This window comes from Mirounga angustirostris, unplaced genomic scaffold, assembly GCF_029215605.1.
Source record: "Mirounga angustirostris isolate CCGP_5_RB_7025 unplaced genomic scaffold, mMirAng1.0.hap1 SCAF_13, whole genome shotgun sequence".
In the NCBI taxonomy this organism is placed as follows: Eukaryota; Metazoa; Chordata; class Mammalia; order Carnivora; family Phocidae; genus Mirounga; species Mirounga angustirostris.
Window position 1 is genome coordinate 55,654,433 of NW_026991721.1, and position 8,516 is coordinate 55,662,948.

Consider the following 8,516-nt stretch of genomic DNA (forward strand, 5'->3'; position numbering starts at 1 on the left):
TGCTTCCATAGTTTGGCTATTGTAAATAATGCTGCAATAAACATAGTGGTACCTGTATCCCTTTGAATTATTGTTATATATTCTTTGGGTAAATAGCCAGTGGTGTGATTATTGGATCATAGGGTAGTTCTATTTTTAACTTTTTGAGGAAGCTCCTTATGTCTTCCACAGTAGCTGCACCAGTTTGCATTCCCACCAGCAGTGTACGAGGGTTCCTTTTTCTCCACATCCTCACCAACACTTGTTTTTTGTGTTTCTTATTTTAGCCATTCTGACAGGTATGAGGTGATATCTCATTGTGGTTTTGATTTGCATTTCCCTGATGATTAGTGATGTTGAGCAGTTTTTCATGTTTCTTTGGGCCATCAGTGTGTCTTCTTTGGGGAAATATCTGTTCCTTTCTTCTGCTCATTTTTAACTGGATTATTTGGGGTTTTTTGGTGTTGAGTTTTGTAAGTTCTTTATATATTTTGGATACTAACCCTTTATGGGATATGTCATTTGTAAATGTCCTCTCCCATTCAGTAGGTTGTCTTTTGGTTTTATTGATTATTTCCTTTGCTGTACAGAAGCTTTTTATTTTGATGTAGTCTCAATAGTTGATTTTTGCTTTTGTTTCCCTTGCCTCAGAAAACGTATCTAGAAAAATATTGCTGTGGTCAATGTCAGAGAAAATACTGCCTACAGTCTCTTTTAGAGTTTTTATGGTTTCAGGTCTCGTATTTAGGTCCTTAATTCGTTTTGAGTTTAATAATTCTTTAAGTGTTTGGTAGAATTCACCACTGAAGCCATCTAGTCTAGTTATGGGCTTTTCTTTATTGGGAGGTTTTTGATCATTGATTTGATCTACTTACTAGACATAGGTCTATTCAAATTTTCTATTTCTTTATGAATCATTTTGATAGGCTGTACGGAATTTGCTGATTTCCTCTTGGTCATCCAATTTGTTGGTGTACAATTGTTCACAGTATTCTTTTATAATTGTTTTTATTTCTGTATAATCGGTAGTGATGTCCCCAGTTTCATTTCTGAGTTTAGTAATTTGAGTCTTTCCTCTTTTTTTTTTTTTTTTTTGAGATTTTATTTATTTGACAGAGAGAGACACAATGAGAGAGGGAACACAAGCAGGGGTAGTGGGAGAGGGAGAAGCAGGCTTCCCACTGAGCAGGGAGCCTGATGCGGGGATCCACCCCAGGAACCCGGGATCATGACCTGAGCCGAAGGCAGACACTTAATGACTGAGCCACCCAGGTGCCCTCTGAGTCTTTCCTCTTTTTTCATGAGTCTCTTTTTTTTAATTAGCTAAAGGTTTGTCATTTTTTTTTTTGAGATTTTATTTATTTATTTGACAGAGAGAGACACAGCGAGAGAGGGAAGACAAGCAGGGGGAGTGGGAGAGGGAGAAGCAGGCTTCCTGCAGAGCAGGGAGCCCGATGTGGGGCTTGATCCCAGGAACCTGGGACCATGACTTGAGCCGAAGGCAGACGCTTAACGACTGAGTCACCCAGGCACCCCTAAAGGTTTGTCAATTTTGTTGACCTTCTCAAAGAACCAACTTTTGGTTTCATTGAATGTCTCCATTTTCTTTTCTTTCTTTCTTTTTTTTTTACAATCTTTTAAAAATTCTTTTTAATTTTTTATATTAACATATAATGTATTATTTGTTTTAGGGGTACAGGTCTGTGATTCATCAGTCTTACACAATTCACAGCACTCACCATAGCACATACCCTCCCCAATGTCCATCACCCAGCCACCCCATCCCTGCCACCCCCCACCACTCCAGCAACCCTCAGTTTGTTTCCTGAGATTAAGAGTCTGTTATTCTTTGTCTCTCTCTCTGGTTTCATCTTGTTTCATTTTTCCCTCTCTTCCCCTACAATCCTCTGTCTTGTTTCTCAAATTCCTCATATCAGTGAGATCATATGGTACTTGTCTTTCTCTGACTGACTTATTTCAGTTAGCATAATACCCTCTAGTTCCATCCATGTCGTTGCAAATGGCAAGATTTCATTTTTTTGAAGGCTGCATAATAATCCATTGTATATATATATATACACCACATCTTCTTTATCCATTCATCTGTTGATGGATATCTAGGCTCTTTCCATAGTTTGGCTATTGTGGACATTGCTGCTATAAACATTGGGGTGCATGTGCCCCTTCAGATCACTACCTTTGTATCTTTGGGGTAAATACCCAGCAGTGCAATTGCTGGGTCGTAGGGTAGCTCTGTTTTCAACTTTTTGTGGAAGCTCCATACTGTTTTCCAGAGTGGCTGCACCAGCTTGCATTCCAACCAACAATGTAGGAGGGTTCCCCTTTCTCCGCATCCTCGCCAACTACTGTTGTTTCCTGACTTGTTAATTTTAGCCATTCTGACTGGTGTGAGGTTGTGTCTCACTGAGGTTTTGATTTGGATTTCCCTGATGCCGAGCAATGTTGAGCACTTTTTCATGTGTCTGTTGGCCATTTGGATGTCTTCCTTGCAGAAATGTCTGTTCATGTCTTCTGCTCATTTCTTGATTGGATTATTTGTTCTCTGGGTGTTGAGTTTGATAAGTTCTTTATAGATTTTGGATACTAGCCCCTTATCTGATATGTCATTTGCAAGTATCTTTTTCCATTCTGTCAGTTGTCTCTTGGTTTTATTGACTGTTTCCTTTGCTGTGCAAAAGCTTTTTACCTTGATGAAGTCCCAATAGTTCATTTTTGCCCTTTCTTCCCTTGCCTTGAGCACTGTTTCTAGGAAGAAGTTGCTGCGGCTGAGGTCGAAGAGGTTGCTGGCTGTGTTCTCCTCAAGGATTTTGATGGATTCCTGTCTCACATTGAGGTCTTTCATCCATTTTGAGTCTATTTTTGTGTGTGGTGTAAGGAAGTGGTCCAGCTTCATTCTTCTGCATGTGGCTGTCCAATTTTCCCAACACCATTTGTTGAAGAAATTTTTTTTTTCCCAATGGACATTCTTTGCTGCTTTGTCGAAGATTAGTTGACCATAGAGTTGAGGGTCCATTTCTGGGCTCTCTGTTCTGTTCCATTGATCTATGTGTCTGTTTTTGTGCCAGTACCATACTGTCTTGATGATGACAGCTTTGTAATAGAGCTGGAAGTCCAGAATTGTGATGCCATCAGCTTTGCTTTTCTTTTTCAACATTCCTCTGGCTATTCGGGGTCTTTTCTGGTTCCATACAAATTTTAGGATTATTTGTTCCATTTCTTTGAAAAAAGTGGATGGTATTTTGATAGGGATTGCATTAAATGTGTAGATTGCTCTAGGCAGCATAGACATTTTCACAGTATTTGTTCTTCCAATCCATGAGCATGGAATGTTTTTCCATTTCTTTGTGTCTTCCTCAATTTCTTTCATGAGCGTTCAATAGTTTTCTGAGTACCGATTCTTTGCCTCTTTGGTTAGATTTATTCCTAGGTATCTTTTTTTTTTTTAGAAGAGTAACTTTTTTTTTTTTTAAGATTTTTTTTATTTATTTATTTGACACAGAGAGAGACAGCGAGAGGGGGAACACAAGCAGGGAGGGTGGGAGAGGGAGAAGCAGGCTTCTCGCTAAGCAGAGAGCCCAATGTGGGGCTCGATCCCAGGATCCTGGGATCATGACCTGAGCCGAAGGCAGATGCTTAACGACTGAGCCACCCAGGTGCCCCTATTCCTAAGTATCTTACGGTTTTGGGTGCAACTGTAAATGGGATCGACTCCTTAATTTCTCTTTCTTCTGTCTTATTGCTGGTGTATAGGAATGCCACTGATTTCTGTGCATTGATTTTATATTCTGCCACTTTACTTGAATTCCTGTATGAGTTCTAGCAGTTTTGGGGTGGAGTCTTTTGGTTTTTCCACATAAAGTATCATATCATCTGCAGAAGTGAGAGTTTCACTTCTTCTTTGCTGATTTGGATGCCTTTTCTTTCTTTTTCTTTCTTTTTTTTCTTTTATTATGTTATGTTAGTCACCATACATTACATCATTAGTTTTTGATGTAGTGTTCCATGATTCCTTCTTTGCATATAACACCTAGTGCTCCATTCAGTACGTGTCCTCCTTAATACCCATCACCGGGCTAGCCCATCCCCTCACCCCCCTCCTCTCTAAAACCCTCAGTTTATTTCTCAGAGTCCATAGTCTCTCATGTTTAGTCTCCCCCTCCGATTTCCCCCCTTCATTTTTCACTTCCTACTATCTTTTTTTTTTTTTTAACATATAATGTATTATTTGGTTCAGAGGTACAGGTCTGTGATTCATCAGTCTTGCACAATTCACAGCACTCACCATAGCACATAACCTCCCCAATGTCCATCACCCAGCCACCCCATCCCTCCCACCCTCACCACTCCAGTAACCCTCAGTTTGTTTCCTGAGATTAAGAATTCCTCATATCAGTGAGATCATATGATACATGTCTTTCTCTGATTGACTTAATTCGCTTAGCATAATACCCTCTAGTTCCATCCATGTCGTTGCAAATTCGGATGCCTTTTCTTTCTTTTTCTGTCTGATTGCTGAGGCTAGGACTTCTAGTACTATGTTGAATAGCAGTGGTGATAGTGGACATCCCTGCCATGTTCCTGACCTTAGGAGAAGAGCTCTCAGTTTTTCCCGATTGAGAATGATATTCGCTGTGGGTTTTTCATAGATGGTTTTTATGATATTGAGGCATGTTCCCTCTATCCCTACAGTGTGAAGAGTTTTAGTCAAGAAAGGATGCTGTACTTTGTCCAGTGCTTTTTCTGCATCTATTGAGAGTATTATATGGTTCTTGTTCTTTCTTTTATTAATGTCTTGTATCACATTGATTGATTTGCCAATGTTGAACTTAACTTGCAACCCAGAAATAAATCCCAGTTGGTCTTGGTGAATAATTCTTGTAATGTACTATTGAATCCTATTGGCTAGTATTTTGGTGAGAATTTTTGCATCCATGTTCATCAGGGATATTGGTCTGTAGTTCTCCTTTTTGATGGGGTCTTTGTCTGGTTTTGGGATCAAGGTAATGGTGGCCTCATAAAATGAGTTTGGAAGTTTTCCTTCCATTTCTGTTCTTTGGAACAGTTTCAGAAGAATAGGTAGTAATTCTTCTTTAAATGTTTGGTAGAATTCCCCTGGGAAGCCATCTGGCCCTGGGCTCTTGTTTGTTGGGAGATTTTTGATTACTGCTTCAATATCGTCAGTGGTTATGGGTCTGTTCAGGTTTTCTATTTCTTCCTGGTTCAGTTTTGGTAGTTTATATATCTCTAGGAATGCATCCATTTCTTCCAGATTGTCTAATTTGCTGGCATATAGTTGCTCATAATATGTTCTTATAATTGTTTGTATTTCTTTGGTGTTGGTTGTGATCTCTCCTCTTTCAGTCATGATTTTATTTCTTTTCTTTTTGATAAGTCTGGCCAGGGGTTTATCAATCTTAGCTCCTAGTTTCATTGATCTATTCTACTGTTCTTTTGGTTTCTAGTTCATTGATTTCTGCTCTGATCTTTATTATTTCTCTTCTCCTGCTGGGTTTAGGCTTTATTTGCTGTTCTTTCTCCAGCTCCTTTAGGTGTAGGGTTAGGTTGTATATTTGAGACCGTTCTTGTTTCTTGAGGAAGGCTTGTATTGCTATATACTTTCCTCTTAGGACCGCCTTTGCTGCATCCCAAAGATTTTGAACAGTTGTTTTCATTTTCATTTGTCTCCATGAATTTTTAAAATTCTTTAATTTCCTGGTTGACCCATTCTTTAGTAGGATGCTCTTTAGCCTCCATGTATTTGAGTTCTTTCCAACTTTCCTCTTGTGATTGAGTTCTAGTTTCAAAGCACTGTGGTCTGAAAATATGCAGGGAATGATCCCAATCTTTTGGTACCGGTTGAGACCTGATTTGTGACCCAGGCTGTGATCTATTCTGGAGAATGTCCCATGTGCACTAGAGAAGAATGTGTGTTCTGTTGCTTTGGGATGGAATGTTCTGAATATATCTGTGAAGTCCATCTGGGTCCAATGTGTCATTTAAAACCTTTATTTCCTTGTTGATCTTTTGATTAGATGATCTGTCCATTTCAGTCAGGTGGGTATTAAAGTCCCCTACCATTATTGTATTATTGTCAATGTGTTTCTTTGATTTTGTTAATTGGCTTATATAATTGGCTGCTCCCGTGTTAGGGGCATAGATATTTACAATTGTTAGATCTTCTTGTTGGATAGACTCTTTACGTATGATGTAGTGTCCTTCCTCATCTCTTATTATAGTCTTTGGTTTATTTTTATTTTAATTTTATTCATTTATTTGACAAATAGAGGCATAGCGAGAGAGGGAACAGAAGCAGGGAGAGTAGGAGAGGGAGAAGCGGGCTTCCCACTGAGAAGAAGCCCAATGTGGGACTCAATCCCAGGATCCGGGACCATGACCTGTGGTGAAGGCAGACTTTTAACGACTGAGCCACCCAGGCGCCCCTGTAGTCTTTGGTTTAAAATCTAATTTGCCCGATATTAGCATATAGATGGGTCTTGTTTTTTTATCCAATCTGATACCCTGTGTCTTTTGATTGGGGCATTTAGCCCATTTACATTCAGGGTAACTATTGAAAGATATTAACTTAGTGCCATTGTATTGCCTGTAAGATGACTGTTACTGTATATTGTCTGTGTTCCTTTCTGGTCTATGTTGCTTTTAGGCTCTCTCTTTGTTTAGAGGACCCCTTTCAATATTTCTTGTAGGGCTGGTTTGGTGTTCACAAATTTTTAGTTTTTGTTTGTCCTGGAAGCTTTTTATCTCTCCTTATATTTTCAATGATAGCCTAGCTGGATATAGTATTCTTGGCTACATATATTTCTCATTTAGTGCTCTGAATATATCATGCCAGTCCTTTCTGGCCTGCCAGGTCTCTGCGGATAGGTCTGCTGCCAATCTAATGTTTCTACCATTGTAGGTTACAGACTTCTTGTCCCGAGCTGCTTTTGGGATTTTCTCTTTGTCTCTGAGACTCATAAGTTTTACTATTAGATGTCGGTGTGTTGACCTATTTTTATTTATTTTGAGGGGGGTTCTCTGTGCCTCCTGGATTTTGATGCCTGTTTCCTTCCCTGAATTAGGGAAGTTCTCCAGTGTAATTTGCCCCAATATACCTTCTGCCCCTCTCTCTTTTTCTTCTTCTGGGATCCCAACTATTCTAATATTGTTAGACGGACACTTAGGCTGCTTCCATAGTTTGGCTATTGTAAATAATGCTGCAACAAACATGGGGGTACATGTATGCCTTTGAAATAGTGTTTTGTCTTCTTTGGGTAAATAGCCAGTGGTGTGATTACTGGATCGTGGGGTAGCTCTATTTTTAACTTTTGAGGAACCTCCATACTGTTTTCCATAGTGGCTGTGCTAGTTTGCATTCCCACCAGCAGTGCATGAAGGTTCCTTTTTCTCCACATCCTCACCAACACTTGTTTTTTCCAGTGTGCATCTTTGACTTACCAGCATATACTTAATATTGTACTACTTCACATAAAATTCAGAAAACTTGCCACAGTATAACTCTATTTTCCCATGTCCCCTTCATTCCCCTTGTTCTATTTTTTTGATTCACTCCCAATTTTGCATATACTTATGGGTAATTAGTTCTCATTGAACATTCCATTGTGTGAATAGAATATACCATAAATCCACCTATTCTAGGATTTGAGGTTTTTTTCCACTGCTTTTATACTTTTGTACCTATTACTTTTTGGTAAACATATGTACACATTTCTGTTTGGTGTACCCAAGGAGTATAATTCATGGATTATAAAGTATGCATATACTTGTCTTTACTGATTAGTTTCCAAAGCAGTTGTGCCAATTTACACTCATGTGAGATTTCGATTTGCTCCACATCAGTACTTAATGCTGTCGATCTTTTTCACCTTTACCTATTTAGGTGGGCATGTAGTAGTATCACATTTTAATTCAAAACTTCTTAAAAACACTGTGTTGACCAAACAAAAGAATATGTGAGCCAGATGTGGTCCATAAGCCACCTCTAGGTCAGACTGTGTTTTCTGAGAATGTCTTAATTTTTGTGTGAATAATTTAGTAATTGTCTACTGGATAGCTGGAAGATTAAAAAATCATGCTATGATCCTATTAGTGGAGAGATTTTGAAGCAAACTGCATCTGAAGCATCCATTTGTATTTGTCTTGCCCTGTTCAGTGGGGTGAGTGGAAAGAACCAGGGTCTCATTAGGATTATGATAAATGGTAGCCCTGAGGCTGTAGGGGCACAAAGAGCCCTTAACCCAGCTGTGGGAGGTTCTCTATAATACGGCCTCATCTGCCATCCCTCCTCACCATGCAATCTGCTGTGACATCAGACTGAACTTCACAGTGTTCTCAAGACCAAAGTCTTCTAAGGCCATTGCTCATGCCATTTCTTCCATGTGTTCTTTCTGTGTGGAAAGCTCTCCTTCCCTTCCCTGCTTGGCAAACTCCTACTCATCCTTCAAGGCTCATCCTAAATTTCTACTTCCTGTCCCAGAGCTTTCCCATTTCCTTGGCAG